General features: G+C 46.8%; 1 long non-coding RNA gene across 1 annotated transcript; it reads right to left on the reverse strand.

The window, feature by feature from the left end:
• Positions 1-4982: 4982 nt before the first annotated feature.
• Positions 4983-18039, reverse strand: LOC116541733. The gene is made up of 3 exons (XR_004264917.1): positions 17004-18039; positions 12855-12997; positions 4983-6156 (listed from the first exon to the last, which is right to left on the reverse strand). It is a non-coding gene; the product is annotated as an uncharacterized LOC116541733 (long non-coding RNA).
• Positions 18040-18348: the final 309 nt, after the last annotated feature.

The raw sequence follows: 18348 nt of genomic DNA on the forward strand, positions 1-18348 counted from the left end.
ACAGAAGAAAGGGGCCTGACTGGAGGCATTAGCCCACAACAATCTGCCACCCCCACCCCACCCTTGGGACTGTGAGGGATCCAGATGGCTAGACTAAGGCTGCTGTTATCTGTGCTCTCTGGGCCAGGCTGGGACAGGACTGGCTATCTTCAGGGCTCTGACTGACACATCTTCTCTTTGATGGGCTAATTATTTGATGTGGTTGTCCTCGGTTGTTTGAGTAGTGACTTTTCCCATCTCTGCTGGGATCCTGGGGATGGGGTCACTGTGGTCAGCTCATGACAAGCACTGTCCCCTCAAAATACCTGGCATGCTGTAACATGCTCTTCTTGGAATTCTCTCTCCCTTGGCTTCCGTGAAGGGTCAGAGAAGCCTCAGAATCTCGTGAATCTGCTGTTTAACTCCCTGCTGGCATGTTAGGTATTTTTACAATTGTTCGGAAATCCCATTATCTCAGCCTTCTGAACAGGCTCAGTGTCTCGTGCTGAGTGAATACGTGACTGACCACCAATCCTCCCCTGCCGGCCTCACTCGTGGGGATGCCAGAGAGCCCTGGGCTGCGGGCTCTCCGAAGCCTGCTCCTCTGACTTCAACGCGCTCTCTTCTCCTGAGGCCAGGACCGTGGGAAAAGCACAGTGATCGCAAAAATAGAATGGAATGGTCTTGGCCACACTGGATAATTGTAAACAGTGAATGATGTTTCAAAGAAAAACAAAAGTAAAAATTATAGCATTGATGAGCTGGGAGAAGCTCAGTTAATTTCACTCATTCTAGGTAGCCAGCACTTCCCACAGGTGTAATTTTACACTCACCGGTGTTATTATTGTTATTATTTGCTTAATTCATTCAAGCAAATAATATTTCACTATTTAAATAAATATTTATTTATTGAATACCCCTTTATTTATTGTAGATGCTTGGGTTACATTCATTATCAAAGCAAAGACCCTGTCCTCCAGGGGCTTACATTCCAGAGAATTGGTGGGGGAGGTAGAGGACAGCAAACAATGGACTCAGGAATCTCAAAGTGACAGAGAATGTTAAAGGTGGTAAGTGCTAAGGAGCAGAAGCCTAAGAGCAGGTTAAGCATTGCTGGGGGTTGGGGGACGGCTGTGGTTCTCAACAGAGTGAGCAGAGGCAACCTCTGCGGGGAACATTCCAGAAGGAGCAACTAGCAGAGGCTTATGGGAGGAACAGGTTGGAGCCAGGCAGCTGGAGCAGGGCAGAGGGGAGGGCAGGGAGAGGAGGTCCGGGAGGTACCAGCCTGGTCACTGGCTCACTATATGGCGTTGGGCTTTTAAGAGAATGAAATGGGAGCAGGGAATGGGAGTGGTGCCCTGTGAGAGCCCCAGGAAGGCCGGGTCTGCAACCTAATGCCTAGAACAGGGCATGGCACCTGGCAAGAACACAAAAATTCCACTGGAATGAATGAACGAATTCATGAATCCCAGCCGGAGACTGTGCCTACACTTCCCCAGAGAGATCGGACTGGAGGTACATTTGGACAAATCTACTTCCAATCTGGTCGTTGCATCTGAACCAGAGCTTCATATCCTTATCAGCTGGGGAGTTTTCTAACTCTTTATACCCAGACAACCTCCCCAAAAGTCTTAATTATCAGGCTGGATGGAGGAGGGTCCTGAGAGGGGCCCCCATGAGTAGGTGATTCTCACCTGTACCCCCTCCCTAGTGAGAAACATCAGTCTCGGTTATTTCCAAATACTCAACACCTGGCATCGTATCCAGCCCCAGGGCACACATTTAATGAATGAACAAATGTTTGTTGACTGAATTCATGGACATTTAAATGCATGGACAGGGCTAATTGCCTTTTTTCAATTTTCAACTCAGATGTCTGAGGTTGCATAAAGAAATAGCATTCCAGAGAGCATGGGAATGGGAAGGCTGAAGCCATTGTTATCTCTGTCCCTCCACCCTCATCCCCCAGAAACATGCCATTACCTATTATCTGGGTCTCTTGTGCTTTTTTGACTTTGATCATATCTGTCCTGAACAAGGGGTAGCATGGGGAGTTTAGGGATTCTGAAAGCAACTCAATGTATTTCTCCAGAGCTCCGAGCCAGCAGAGCCTCTCCTCAGATGAGAGGGCTGCTGAGGAGTGAGGCTTTGCTACTAGATGGCCCAATGCTCCCAAAGAAAAAGGGTTCATGAGCCTGGAGAGCCAAGGAGTGGGGTGTCCAGAGGGACAAAGGGAGGCAGCCTGTTCACTTCCCTTTCCGTGCAGGAGGGGCTTGCCCACATTCCAGGGTCAGGTATGAAATTCTGCTGCAGGAAATGCTGGGGCTTTGAGGACAGTCATGTCCACCACTTCCCTTCTCACTGCTTGGCCCAGCTTCCCTTCTGTGGAGCCTGGGGCTCCAGCTTAGGGTGCCTGGGTCTCACAGATTCCTGGCCTCTTGCTTGCAGGTGCTGGCTGCCAGAAATTTTTGCATATCAACAGTAAAGAGCTCCTTATTATCTCAACATACTTGGAATAAACATAGCCATTTTTTTTTCTCTTCCCAGAATTCAATAAAGGCCAGAAATTCCACAGGGCATCTGACTCAACTTCTATTTTCTCTGTTCTCTTGTTTCCCACCCCGCTCCCCAGCATCACACCATAACCTTGAAAGGGCAAGATCGGGTGCTCCACAGCCAGGCATGAAGCCGCTGCTGCACCTGGTGCCCAGGAGTCCCTTGACCTCTTTCAGGCCAGGGCCCACTGTACACCCCACTGAGGGGTCAACTTTGTACTCAGGAGACTGGGAAGTGAGCAGGGGAGGGCCTAGGACAGAAGTCAGGCAGCCAGGGTTCAAATCTGCTCCTCCACTTATCTACTGTTGGCAAAGGAGTTACCCTCTCTGAGACTCAGTTTTCTCACGCCTAAAAGACGTGTGTCAAAAGTTTCTTCCTCTTAGAGTGGATGTAAGGATTGAATGGGTAATGCGCAGAGAGCACTTCATAAACAATAGCTAGCGACTGCATCTTCATTAACGTGGAGCACTTTCCTATTCCAACTACTGCGGAAGGATCCAGGATCCTGAACTGAATTAGATATGTGCCAGGCCCGAAGAGACCACCTCGGCAAGGAGACAGACAAGGAAACAGGAGGCTTTGGGTTTTGCATGATTAAATGTGTGATTCAATTAAATGTGTGATTCAAGATAGAGAGGAAGGTGGGATTAACCCTTTACAAAGAGTTCAAGACAGTTTCACAGAGGAAAGGGACCCCTAAAAAGGCTGTGAAGGTTGAATAGGAGTCCTTCGGACAAACAAGGGAGAGAGGACATCACAGGGACATCACATTAGAGGGGAGGGGAGGGAAGGAGACAGAAGGGGAGGGAAGGGAAGGGAAGGGAAGGGAAGGGAAGGGAAGGTTCACTTGCCATTGGTCACGTCAATTGTCCACCAGTGGCATCTGACTCAGGCCTGGGGAAACTTAGATCTTGCTATCGGTAAGAGGGTCTGATTTGGGAGGGATTTGCAGCATGTTGATCAAAAGATACGAAATTTCAGTTAGGAGGAATAAGCTCAAGAGACCTATTGTACACTATGGTGACTACAATAAGAATGCTTTGTATACACGAAAATTGCTAAGAGTGGATTTTACGTTTCCCCTCTGCCCCTCCCCACCAACACAATGATTAGTATGAGCTAAGGCATACATGTTCATTAGCTCTACTTGGTCATTCCACAATGTATACATATTTCCAAACACCATGTTGTTTACCATAAATATATACAATTTTTTTTATTTTTTTATTTTTTTTATTTTTATTTTTTTTTTAGGGACGGAGTTTCGCTCTTGTTACCCAGGCTGGAGTGCAATGGCGCGATCTCGGCTCACCGCAACCTCCGCCTCCTGGGTTCAGGCAATTCTCCTGCCCCAGCCTCCTGAGTAGCTGGGATTACAGGCACGCGCCACCATGCCCAGCTAATTTTTTATAGTTTTTAGTAGAGACGGGGTTTCACCATGTTGACCAGGATGGTCTCGATCTCTTGACCTCGTGATCCACCCGCCTCGGCCTCCCAAAGTGCTGGGATTACAGGCTTGAGCCACCACGCCCGGCCCAATATATACAATTTGTATTTGTCAATACAAAAATATTTTTTTTAAAAAGAGAGCTTGAGCCAGGCCATGGCAGCAGAGACAGGAAAGGGGTCTGCTCAGTGTGGTATCAGTCAGGGAGGCTCCGAAACTCCTGCTTCAACCTCCAGGGTTTTTATGACTTTGTCTGGGCGGGCAATGCACAACACTGAGGCTGCTCTGATAGCGAGGACCAGCCCAGCCTCCCCCTGCCAAGCCCACCCAGACCGTCTCATCATTAGCACCCCTCCTCATCCACAGCTCTGCTTAGAGCAGAAACGGGCCAATACACCTCCCCTAGAGCAAAAGGGATTTAAGCAGACCCAAGGATGATTCACTTGTGGAATCCTCTGTGGGCAACTGAGTTGTGCGGTATTAGTGAAAAATATGTAGAGGGAGAGAGTAGGAAGAAAGGAAGGCAAGAAGGGAAGAAATGCACAATCAGATTTATCTTCACAAGAATTTTGTAAAGCAGGAATTGCTGTACCCATTTTACAGTTGGAAAGCCAATCGCATTAAGCTACCTGTCAAGATTGTTTCTAGTAAGAAATAGATCTGAGCTACTAGTCCAGCTCTGACTGTAAAGCTGCTTTCTTTTCGAAGAATCAGGTTCTTAATGTAATGATACCACTGTAGCAGAGCAACTGGTTTCTTTTTTTTTTTTTTTTTTTGAGACGGAGTCTGGCTAAAGTCCAGTGGTGCGATCTTGGCTCACTGCAACCTCCACCTCCTTGGTTCAAGCTATTCTTCTGCCTCCGCCTCTCAAGTAGCTGGGATTACATGAGCACACCACCATGCCCAGCTAATTTTTGTATTTTTATTATAGACGGGGTTTCACCATGTTGGCCAGGATGGTCTCGATCTCCTGACTTCATGATCTGCCCACCCCGGCCTCCCAAAGTGCTGGGATTACAGGCATGAGCCACCGCACCCGGCCACAGCTGTTATTTTTTGAAATCCTCTTCTAGTCTTCTCTTGTTCAGGTGCCATAAAGGCATATATCTTTCTTTTGTTCACTTAATACTATATCATAAACACTCGCAATATTGCTAAATAGTCTTTGTACTAATCACTTTGACATAATATTCCACCCTGTGGACATACAGTGACTCAGTCATCACTAAATATTTAGGTGGTTTCACTGTCTCAGGATTATAAATCCTCCCTGCCCCCACCCTTCCTCTGTCAGGCTCCCCTGACATGAGTCAGGGCTCCCGCTCGCCCGGTGTCTGGAAGGTTATGTAGGTCACTGGGACCTGATTATGCCTGCCATAGTGCAACAAGGCATTCTAGAGTTTCTCGGAAGGCTGAAGCTACTGAGAAAGTTAAGTCCTCTTCCTCTTCCTCTTCCTTACCTCTGCCAGGCTTGGCATGCACTCCCCCTGCCACTGCCTCCACCCACTCAGGACACAAAATTAGAGCTGGTGCAGACTGGAGATGCCAAAGGCTGGTTGAGGTGGGTTTGGGTTCTTGTGGCTGGTGAAGGCAGCCCCATGCCCAGACATCTCAGGAGCCAAAGGGCTCCCAGGTGACCCCAAGGACTGGCCAGCAATGAGTCCAGCACTGGGATGGGACCCAGATCCCTTCAAAGAGCCCGCAGCGTCGCTTGGTCCCCATTTCCTTGAGAAGCCCCTTCCTGAGAGTTTTCTGTGTTCTGCCCCCTTAAGGAACATGGCCACATCGCAAACTAGCTCCCCAGCAGCTCCAGGCTGGACTGTGGAAGCAGAAACCCCCCTGGTAGGCAAGCAGACAGCACAACCGCCTAAGGTGAATGACCCAACAGCACATTTTCAGGATGCTTCTCTGTTTTATCTGTTTGCAAAGCAGATATTTGGGGAGGTTGGGCTCAGAATTGCTTCATGGTTGCCAGTCACATGGGAAATGGTTCGCATTCTTCGCATAGTTGGAGGGCTGTGAAGCAACAGAGAGGACTACTCCGAGGCCTCTCTGGGACGGAGGAAGATGAGCCACTATCTCGGCATTCCTCTCTCCTTGAATGGGTTCTGGTGTGGGACAGGCTGAACGTTCTTTCCAGGAGGGCAGGGCGGTGGGATGTCTCTAGAGGGGCTCTGCGGAGACAGTCATCACATTACTTATGTAACCCAGGGCTTCGAGTGCTTTCAAGGGTCATGTTATCCCTGCCCCTGCCCAGAGAAACACACACTCAGAGCCAGCAGAAATGGGTTTCTCCGAGGCCCGGAAAGCATTAATGCCAAAGGCTTTCTCTGGCCAGTGGTTTTCCATTTCTTCTGGGTATGTTGCTATTTGCATTTTTTTCTTTTAAGAAAGAATATTTATCATTTAAAAACAAAATCCCTACAGATATTTTTGAATTAATAACTAAATGAAAAGGCCTCAAGAGCCAGAGCGTTTTATCTCCCACCTTGATCGTAAATCCCGAGTGAGGCAATCTTTCTTGCCAGAAAATCATGTCAACCCTCTGTCCTCTTTCCTACAGCCGATCGGATGCCTGCTGCACTGCTGAAGAGGAGGCAGAGTCGTGGCCTCCAGGAGGGGCTCAAACTGTGACTGGTGCATGTACACCATTAGACGCACTGGCTGGGAGCCAGCAGCCCCACCTACAGAATTCCCTGAAATGAGGAATGGCATTCCTGAGACCACTCAGCAAAGACTGCCTCAAAAGGGGAGCTGGACTTTATTCAGGTCCTGCTCAATGGCAGGAAATACAGCGAGAGAAAAGTCCCCTTCCGGCGCCACATCTGTGACCGGCACACAGGTCCCCTGCCCAGTAGGTGTGTGTAGATGTGCCCTCAGGAAGCTCAGCCCCAGGCCCTCTGGAAATGCCCGTAGCTGGGCCACACGGCATCGTCCACTGCTTCCTCAGAGCTCCAGGAAAGTGCCAGAAGAGGGGCACTGAGGCAGAGGAAAAGCCAAACAGCCTGTGGCTCGGGGGACTACCCGTGACTGCCTGAATGCGAAGCAGGCAAAGAAATCCTCCTGGGAACCTGAGGCCAGGGGTGTGAGTGGGATTTAAGAGATGGCGTGAGTGGCTTGCCTCGGAAGTGTCAGAGCCTGACAGGCGTGAGCTGGAAGCCTGGCTCTCACCATCTGACCATCCTGGAAAGCTGTTAAAGTCCCAGTGCCCACGCCACACCCCACGACAATCCGGTTGAACTCTTTGGAGGTGGGACCCAGGTATTTGTATTTCTAAACATTTCCAGGTAATTAAAATATTCAGCCAGACTTGAGAACTGGTGCTTTAAAGAGATATCTGATGCATCCTAGGCTCATCAAACAAAATAAGTAGAGCTCCTCCTGAGTGATTCATCAAGCCACCTTCTCTCTAGAGGCCATCTTTGCTCCTCTAGTCTCTCCGAATCCCCGCCGTTCCCCCACATCTATCTCCATCACCACCTCCTGATGGGAGCCCTCCATGGCTGCCCCAGTTGCGGAGACTGCCTTTCTCCAAGGGCCCCTGTCAATGAGGACCTGCATAGCCATACATGGCCATCAGCTGACAGGTGTTTGCCCGTCCAGTTGAGCAATCCATTCCCATGGGGGCAGGTACGATGTTGTCCATCATGCTTTCTCACAACAACCTGCTGACCTGCCACCTACCACAATGCACTGCCCACAGCATATGCTCAATTAGTGTTTTCTGGCTGACTTACATCCTAGCACATTTCAACAGTCAAGCAATCTTGGTAAAAGAGTTAAAAGAATGTCTGATACAAATTAGTGGTTTTGTTGGTGATCAGTGATTGTGGTACTAGAGATATATATGATAGGAATGGTATAAGAAGAATGGCCAAGAAATGCTTCTCAGGCTGTCTCTCAAGATGGTATGTGTAACCCATACAACCGAACCCTCACATGGTCCAGTCTCTGCACTGAAAATCTTCAAAGATGTGGTAGTCCTACAGGGCAGTAAACAATGAAAGGTATTTTCTAATTAAAACCACTTCAAATATTTACTACCATTTCTTCAGGAAGCTCAAACGTGGCAAACCAAACATGTGCATTTATATCTACCGAGGAGCCTTGAGGGGTGGGGAGAAACAGGAAGGTATCCCCGCCAGTGAGACTAGCAGTGATGGGAACAGAGGGACATGGAGCCCCCCGGTTTTCAGAATGGCAAGAGCTCTTGTGAGTGTGGAGCACAGGGAGGAAAGGATGGGGTAGTTAAAAGAGACTGAAAAGGAGCCAGTATACAAAGAGGCTTGAGTCACGGGCCAAGGGGGTGGATTCCAGGTTTTACCATCCAAAGCCTACAGCTAAGAAGTGGTGTCATCAGATCACTCTGGCAACATGCAAAGGGCAGGAGACCTGTCAGGACACTAGAACAGAGGTGGGGAGAAAGGACCAGGCAGAGAAGGGCTGGGAGATGTGGGCCAGCCACCACCAGGTCCATCTGCCGCTGCCAAATAAGATGTTTCTATGCCCCGTTCTCTGTGTGGTGTGTTCTCAGGCCTGGGGCTGGCAGCAAAGGTGCTCCCACACATCTTACCCAATTCATGCTTCCACCCAGTGGTAACTGGCCTCTCCATGCCACTCCTCCAGGTCCTGAGCTGAGGTCAGATTCCCCCTGGCTACTGGGAGGACCAAACTCAGCTGCCTTTACACACAGGCCAACATTTTCACTTTATGTCCAAGCCAAAGGACATGTATAGCCACCACCAGATAGAAAACAAACAAATCTCTAGGCTCAGACAGTATGAAATATATTTTCGTGACTTTAAAAAAAAATGTATGTCAACTTTTACCAAAAGACTTTGAAAGTCTGGGCTGCTTGTGTTTTCCAGGAAGCTGATATTGAGATGGAGTTAGGAATACAAGATTAGGAAGGGCAAGGGTAACACCTGTGAATGAAATGGGGCAAAAGCAAGAGTGGAGTTCTCAGACCTGCACACCTGACTCTGCCAGTCACCCAGGGATCTAGAACAAAAACAGCCCACTAGAGGACTCCCATGTTGGAAGTGTGGAAACAGTGGAATTGTGGAAATGTGGAAACAGCTGGGCCCTGGTACCACCATCTTGCTCAGTCATTGGCCAGGAACACTCAAAGAAAATAATAAACTTGGTCCAAAAGCGGAGCAGGCCCTGTAGGAGCCAACAGTGGTAGGCTGCCCGCTGAGCACAGCCTTGCAGCTGGGCAGTCCTTTACTGGGGCAATGTGTCTTCTGTTGGGCGCATCTTGGAGCAGTGTATCTGGACAACGCGCCCTTGTGTCTGTCATGAAGTCCTCCCTCCTCCCAGCCTCCAGTCTCAGTGGGCCACACTTGGCATATTTGAACCCTCTGTGCCTGTCCCATAAGGGGCCCTCCTCACTATCCCCATCACCTTCCTTCCCTGATGCCTCACCAGGCAGAGAGTACCTCTTTCCAGCGATCTGCTCTGTCTTCTCCCTCCCTTCAGTTCCCAACACTGAAGACCCTTTCTTTTGTTTCTCTCCTCTTAATACTTTATCCAAAACCCATCACCAGCAAAATCAAAAGATAAATGACTAGCTAGGCAAAGATCTGTACCTTTTGAACCACTAAAGGCTAATCTTCCTAAGACATAAAAAGCTCAATACAAGTCATAGATATAACCAAACTGAAAAAGGGAGCACAAGATATGAAAGGCCAATTTATGGAAAGGAAGTCCAAAAAACCCTTAGATGAAAAGACACTCAACCTGACTCACAGTACAAGAAATTCAAGCTTGCTAGGCATGATAGCTTATGCCTGTAATCCCAGCACTTTGGGAGGCCAAGGAGAGAAGATCATGAGGTCAGGAGTTCAAGACCAGCCTGACCAACATGGTGAAACCCAGTCTCTACTAAAAATACAAAAATTAACCAGGTGTGGTGGTGGGTTCCTGTAATCCCAGCTACTCAGGAGGCTGAGGCAGGAGAATCTCTTGAACCCAGGAGGGAGAGGCTGCAGTGAGCCAAGATCACGCCACTGCACCAGTCTGGGTGACAGAACAAGACTCCATCTCAAAAAGAAAGAAAGAAAGAAAGAAATTCAAGTCAAACTACAGTGAGACACCCTTTTCGCCTATCAGATTGGCAGAGATCAAAAAGTTTGATTCAGCGCAGCGTTGGCAGGGAAACAAGCAGGCTTGCAGGCTGCTGGTGGGAATGTGAATTGGTAAAGCCATGCGGAGGACAATTTGGCAGTGTCTAAGTTACTAATTCCCACGACCTTCAAAAGGCAGTCAAATGTAATGGTTAGCACACAGACTGGTGTCCGAACACCTCAATTTGAATTCCAGCTCTACGAGTCCTTAACCTTCTCTGTACCTCAGTTTTTCTCATCTGTAAAAATGGAATGATAATAGTATCTCCCTCAGGAGATTGTTGCAAGGATTAAAATACGTTAATTATTGTAAAGCCCTTACAACAATTCCCAGCTCTTAGTAAATACCCATGCAGATGTCAACTATCATTATTATTAATTGACCTTGCAATTCCACTACTAGGCATTTATCCTACAGATATGCTTGCACATGTGTTAAATGAGTACATGATGTTATTCATTGCAGCACTGATGCAATTGAGGAGAAGACTGGAAACAACCCAGATGTCCATGGACAGGCTAAGTTGGCCATGGCGCATGTGTATAATGCACTAGGGAGGAGACCTAGTGTAATGGGGATACAAAAAATAATAATAATAATAATGCAGAAGCTCTTTAGTCTGATCCAGTAGGTGCAGAATGCTCCTACACATTTTTAAATAAAGAGACTAGCACAAACACAAGTCCACATTACCTTATTCACAATTATGAAGTTCAAAAATCTCCAAAGAACACAATTAAAAAATAAATAAATGACATAAACACATTTGGTAGCAAAATCTGGCTGAAGTGAACAGACTTAGGGAAGATTATGGCTTTATTTATTTTACTTGGTGCAGAAATACTTGTGTATTTTATCACATGCTCTGCTGGGAGTGTGACAGAATACACACATTACCTTTCAACACTCCTCGACTTCGCAATTCCAGAATATACCTGCCCCCAAGGGTTCCAGATAAGGGATTGTGGGCTGTAAGATCATCTTTTCTTTTTTGCATTAAAACGTCTCTTGAAGTATACACAAGAAACCAGCACCTGTTGCCTTTAAAAAAGGGCAACCAAACTGGGAGGGGGAATTTCACTGTATTTCAATCCAAACATTTTAAAGTATATGGATATTTCATTCCATCTAAAGATATTTTATTCTATATATTTTATATGGAATAAAATATTCATATACACACGCTTTTCCTGATTAATCTGTTGCAAGTGGAACCTCCTCTTGGTCATTGATCCTTGGTGAACTCAAACTAACAAAACATACATATACACACATAGATTTTTTAAATCATGGTTTTACCTAAACAATGTAAACACTTTTCCTTATCTTTCTTTTCTTATTCATAAATATCTAATTAAAATTAATCACTGGTTTACCTCTATTTCATTCTCTTTAATAGGTGCATAACATTCCTAAGTATGAATGCACCATAATTTATTCAGCATTCACTTTAATTCCAACTTTCGGACACTATGAACAATAAATAAATAAATGAAGACTGTTTTAGATGTCCTCAGTGCTGGGCTGTCCTGAAGCCTGACCCACCCTCTCACTGGCACTGGCTGTGACAGGCTGCCTGGGAACTCGGACCTGGGAAGCAGAGCTCGAGGGTTGGGGCAGGTGGGACAAAACCCTCATCTCTGACTCACTGTGCTGCTCTAGGCTCGGCGGTGAGGCCTCCTCCCTAGAAAAGTGGAGATAATGAGAGTGACTCAGTGGCGAGAACTCAGATGGGCCAATTGGTGAGAAAGGCAGGTCTCCTCCTCAGCCTTCCGTGCACCTTTCCCCAGGAAGGGGCAAGAGCCACCCCTCGGACTCTTCCTCAGCCACATCTCCCCAGCAGAGCCTGAGAGTGAGGGTGTCAGATTCCAGAACCTAAGGATTTAGGTGTCCATCAAGTACTCAGTAAAATAAATGGGGCAAGACCCATAGCAGGACAAATGATGGGGAGACTCCAGAGCAGCTGGCGTAAAGGAAAGAATCTACAGGCTTCCTGCAGGAAGAAAACAGATCATGGACAGGGAAACAGGAATCAGACTGGGGAGGGCAGTAGGTTTGATCTGAGGAGGTGGGCAAACTCAGGAATTCATTTTATAAAGTATTAAAAATTTTCTTTCTTTCTTTTCCTTTTTCTTTTTAGACAGAATTTCACTCTGTCACCCAGGCTGAAGTGCAGTGGCATGATCTTGGCTCAGCACAACCTCCAATTCCTGGGTTCAGGTGATTCTCCTGCCTCATCCTCCTGGGTAGCTGGGATTACAGGCACGCGCCATCATTCCCAGCTAATTTTTGTATTTTTAGTAGAGACTGGGTTTCACCATGTTGGCCAGGCTGGTCTTGAACTCCTGACCTCAGGTGATCTGCCTGCCTCAGCCTCCCAAAGTGCTGGGATTACAGGCATGAGCCACCGTGCCTGGTGTAAAGCATTAAAATTTTTCAAGTGAGGTGTGGGCAACTGAATATAGAAGTCTGAAATGTGAGGGGATTTGCTGCAATTTTTCCTTCTTTCTTTTTTTTTTGTAGGACTCCCCTTCCCCATAACCTATGTATTATAGTAACCTACTGCATCTCCTTCCATACTTTTCTCTAAGCCTACATATACAAATGTATATGAACATATACACACACACATAGCCATATGTATACACACAATTTGCATAGACGTATACATATAACCACATATATAAATAAATATATAGTACATACATATTCACATATATGATATACATACATGTATATCTACCCATATACACACATACAGCCTTAAGTGTGAATATGCCGCAGCTCTGAGAAGGCTCCTCCCATTATTCAATCACAGGAGCTTTTTCCAATAGATATCTTGCAAGTGGAATCCCATCTTGGTCACTGATCCTTGCGGAACTCAGACTAACAAAGCATACGCATACACACATAGGTTTTAAATCACTGTTTTGCCTAACTAATGTATACACTTTTCCTTATCTTGTTTTTCTTATTCATAAACATCTAATGAAAATTAATCACTGGTTTATCTCTACTTTGTTATTTTTAATAGATAAATAATATTCCTAAATATAAATGCTCCATAATTTATTCAGCTTCCCTTTATTTATTTACTTTTATTTATTTATTTTGAGACAGAGTCTCATTCTGTCTCCAGACTGGAGTGCAGTGGCTGGCACTATCTAGACTCACGGCAACCTCTGCCTCCAGGGTTCAAGCAATTCTCATGCCTCAGCCTCCCGAGTAGCTGGGATTATAGGCATGCACCACCACACCTGGCTAATTTTGTACTTTTAGCAGGGATGGTGTCTCACCATGTTGGCCAGGCTGGCTGGTCTTGGACTCCTGACCTCAAGCGAGCCACCAGCCTCGGCCTCCCAAAGTGTTGGAATTATAAGCATGAGCCACTGAGCCTGGCTAGCATTCGTTTTAATTCTAATTTTTGGACACTATGAACAACACTGCAATACACATTATCCTGTACAGGACAGATGAGAAGGGCTGAATTGGTGGTCAAAATATACTTATAGACATATAATTTATACAAGTTATAAAATGTAAAATTATTAATTTTATCTATTTTTTATTTTTTTTTTTTTTTTTTTTTTTTTTTTTTGCGATGAAGTTTCAATCTTTTGCCCAGGCTGGAGTGAAATGCTGCAATCTTGGCTCACTGCAATCTCCGCTGCCTGGGTTCAAGTGATTCTCCTGCCTCAACCTCCCAAGTAGCTGGGATTACAGGTTCCTGCCACCATGCCTGGCTAGTTTTTTATATTTTTAGTAGAGACGAGGTTTCACCATGTTGGCCAGGCTGGTCTTGAGTTCCTGACCTCACGTGATCTACCCGCCTCAGCCTCCCAAAGTGCTGGGATTACAGGCGTGAGCCACTATGCCAGACCATATAATTGATTTTTTTAAAAGCTGGAGAAAGTCACATTTCAAGTTACATTGTACGTGAAATTTCTCTGCAGGTCCACCAGCAATAGGTATTCCCAGTCTTTTTATTTTTTGAAGCTGATCTAATCATTTCACTAACTATTAATGATTTTTCATATTTTTTTGGCTCTTTGAAACTGCCATTCCATAAATTGCCAGTATTTTTATTGAATCATTTATCTTTTTCTTGGCAATTTGTAAATATTCTTTGTGCCCTTTGTCTTCTGATTTACAAGTATGGTTTCTAAATCTGTTCATCTATTCTCTTTGTGCTTTGCCACAAAAATTTAAGATTCTAATCTAGTCAAATATGTTTATCTTTTCTTTCATAGCTTCTGGGTTTCTGGTATTAACAAATACCCCCCACCCCAAGTCTTCAATGTCCAAGAAGGCTACTAGAGCTCTAGTCATCACATCTGTATTACAGGCAGCAGGATGGAGAAAGGGACAAGAAGGGCCCTCCACCTCCCTTTGAAGGCACCTTTCCAGAGATTCCCACACAACAATTCCACTTGCATGTCACTGATCATAACTTAGTTATGTCTACATAGTAGCCATAGTTAGAGACAATAGTGTTACCACCATCTTTGAGAAATGCAACCTGCTATACCCACACTTAGAACCAAGAGCACTCTTGCTTCTTGGCATTCAGTAGACAAGCGGATACCACATGATCCTGAGAGAAAGCTGAAGCCTGGGAACCCACCTCTTAAGAGAGAAAGGGCTTCTCTTCTGGCCCTCAGGCATCATACCTAAGACATCAGGCTTAGGAATTCACAGAGAGCCTACCGGAGGATCTCAGCCCTGAGGCTTCTGTGAGCAAAATCCCAGAATGATGGCAGTCTCCAGAGGTGTCACCTCTGCCTCAAGCTCCTCTCCCTCCAGTGTTTTCCCCAGGGGATGGGCAAGAGTTTGTGGCTGGGTGGGGAATAGCTAAGCCTGCTGGCATGCAGGGCTGATGGCTTCTGAACTGTGGGAAATACCACAAGGCATTTCCAGGCAGATAGGGGCTTTAGGGAATTACTTATGATTCATGCCAGTTTGCAGGGTGTGTCTGTGCCAAAGAGAAAAACACAACATTGGAAATACTTTCTAACTGGAATCACTCACTCCCTCAGTCAGTCACTCACAAGTCCACTTGTCATTCAATGAGGGCCCAGAGACAGGACCAGTCACATCTAACCAGGCTTTCTTCCTATAGTTCTGTTCTCAGTTGAAAAAAACAACATCAGTGGAAGAGGTAGGCCAGTGGAGAGCAGCCAGGCTGCGAAGGGAAAGACTGAGAAAGTTCAGCGTAAGCTGGCACGCAAAGACCGCAGCCATGCTATGGGGCAAAATGTGGACCCCAAGGGCTCTCCTGCCTTCAGAGGCTGGCGCCACTACATGCCTCAGCCTCTCCAAGCTCCAGCTTTCTCATCTAGGAAATGGGAGAGTTATCCCAGCCTTGCCTCAGTCTCAACATTGAGAAAGGAGTGATGTGGGGAGTCTACAGACCAGCATGCTCTGCTGCAATGCTCCTGTTTTTAAAAAAATATCTTTGAGGCCAGGCACAATGGCTCACGCCTATAATCCCAGCACTTTGGGAGGCTAAGGCGGGCAGATCACCTGAGGTCAGGAGTTCGAGACCAGCCTAACCAACATGGAGAAACCCTGTCTCTATTAAAAATACAAAATTAGCCTGGCTTGGTGGCACACACATGTAATCCCAGCTATTCAGGAGGCTGATGCAGGAGAATCGCTTGAACCCGGGAGGCAGAGGTTGCAGTGAGCCAAGATGGCACCACTGCACTCCAGCCTGGGCAACAGAGCAAGACTCCATCTTAGAAAAAAAAAATCTTTGAGAAAATTATACACATATTACATCTTGGCCATTAAAATAGCCAGGAAACACAGATAGGCAAAAGGAAGGCAAGAAAATAACTGTTAATTCCAGAGGAAAGAGCTGTTGTTGAGCTGTTAACATCTGGACATAGGCTTTTTCAGAGTTTCCAGTACCTAGATATATTTTTAATTGGATCATACTTTATGTATGGCTCTATGATCTCCCTTTTTTCACTCAACGATATGCCATGAATTTCTTTACACGTCAATAAGCAAACTTCCTTCACATGTACTAATGTTTGCGTGACATTCTATCAATGTATTGTATGACTAATTTTTCCTTTCCCCCAGGTCCAAACATGACCTATCACAGAACTGTTACTGAGCCTGTCTTTATTTACAAGTTTGATATTTGGTTCACCAGGGATTAATTTTTATTTTGAAAAAGTCACATTAAAATATCATTTGTCTTGATTATGGGGTTTTGGGGTACTCCTACTTCACTTGCTTCACCCTCATCCCAGCCCTGTGTCATGTGGACATACTTTATGTCATACTTTATGCCACTAATTGTTGGGATCCTTAGGTTGTTTCCAGTTTTCCAGTTTCTCTGTCTCTGTATTTCCAGAATCCAGTACAGTGCCTGGTATCTGGGAAGCACTCAATAAATATTTGTTGGATGACTGAATGGATGGATGAAAGAAAGAATGAATGAATGAATTGTGAAGGCAGGAAACACTGCAGTGATTATTCTTGTGCATAAATCTTTGTACACATCCCCTGAAGGAAAAGGGAATGGGTATCAAGAGAGGAGGAGGAAAGGCAGAGGCCTCAGTGGAAGGGCAGCACGGGACCAGATGTCCACAGCATGGAGTTTAGAGGAGGCAGCAGCCTGAGTCATGTGTGTGTGGGCGTGGGGCAAGGCTCTGCTGGGCTGGAGTTGTCCTCTCAGTTTATGCACTGCCCAGGCCCACCTGGAACCCCCTTTGGAAGTCCCCAAATGGAGCCATCACTACCACAGTGTGGCTCCAGCCCAGAGAGCTGGAACCAAGACACTGCCACATCCCAGCTGTGTGACTAGCACATGCTCACACAGAGACACACACACCCAGCCCCGAGAGCCTCCCGCGCACAGGCTGACTCAGGAACTCACTTGGAGATTGGGCTGCAGGCCCGCTGGCTGGCTTACTTCTCCGGGGGCGCCAAGACTCTGTGCCCCCAGTGTAGAGCTGCCTCTCCATAGCAATAGCAACAGGGGATTTTCTCAACCCTAACCAACGTGTGGAATTTTAAAATAACAAAGCCAGAATCCAAGAGAGGAAATTCTAAGAACATGAACTAAGTCAAAAAAGCAGAGGTGGGTGTTTATTTTCCATCGACTGCTTGGTCCTCTGCCTCCCTCCCTGACCCCAAAGGCTGGGGGAGGGGTCCGGATTCAGATGTCAGCACCACAAAGCTAAAGGAAACCCATCTTCCTGTGTTTGCCAAGGAACAATGCTGGAGAGGCCATTCCAAGGCCTGCACTTTTCCTCTGCACACAAGAATTTAGGTCCCAGTGCATTCCCTGGGAAGGGGGAGCTGACAAAGAACTTCTGGATATAAACATTCCTGTTCCATCACTCAGTGACATTTGGGACACACAGAGACTATGATCCCCTGTGGCCTCGTGTGCTCAGATCCACACTGAGCCAAGCCAGGTGAGGCTCTAGTAGGGGGCTTAGAGTCCTGGCCCCACCTTGCAGCTAATCAGCGGAAGGGTCTGGTCTCCTCTACCACCCTAGTGACAACCTCCCAGCTCTGCTTTCTGTCCCTGCCCTCCGAGCTCCCATCAGCACTTTTCTGGATACTGCCCAAGTTCAGCCTTCCTGACCCTGACCCTCCTTGCTTCATTCATCCTGTTGTCAGCCCATGGGCCAATCTCCCACACTGCACCTGCAAGCAAGGCCCTTCTGTGCTCCAATTCCTCCTTGCTCACAGCACCGGGTGCCCTGGATGTATTCCAGGACCTGTATGATGGCCTCTACCATGCCAGTCTCATGTGCTGCATGCTACCACCCCCAAACCAGGGAGGGACAAAAATCAGGAAGTTCCACCACTAGACCCGCATGGTCTTCCCCCTTGACTAGGCCCCTCCCCAGGGATGAAGAGCTGCACAGCTGCTTTTTCGGAACCAGACACCAGTGCCACGAAGGGGAAGAGGAATCGTCAATCAGGAAGGTGCGGAGAGACCAGCCAATGTATACAGAGCCAATGTATACACCTACTAAGTGCTAGGCCCCCTGCCAGATGCTTTATGGGGATTATCTGTCAGTCCCCACAATACTCCCTCAGCAGCGAGCTGAGCCCTGATTCTCTTCTCACTCCTCACGGGCCACTGCTGTGCCTCTTGCAGAAGAGGGGCTCCACAGACCAACTGACATCACGGGTGGACTGAGGTGGACACCCTGACCCTTATTGTGACTCAGCTGGGCATTTGGCAGGCATGGGGAGAACCTGGA

The sequence above is a fragment of the Sapajus apella genome, unplaced genomic scaffold (genome assembly GCF_009761245.1).
Source record: "Sapajus apella isolate SASKATOON/1434 unplaced genomic scaffold, GSC_monkey_1.0 scaffold4, whole genome shotgun sequence".
NCBI classification, from domain to species: domain Eukaryota; kingdom Metazoa; phylum Chordata; class Mammalia; order Primates; family Cebidae; genus Sapajus; species Sapajus apella.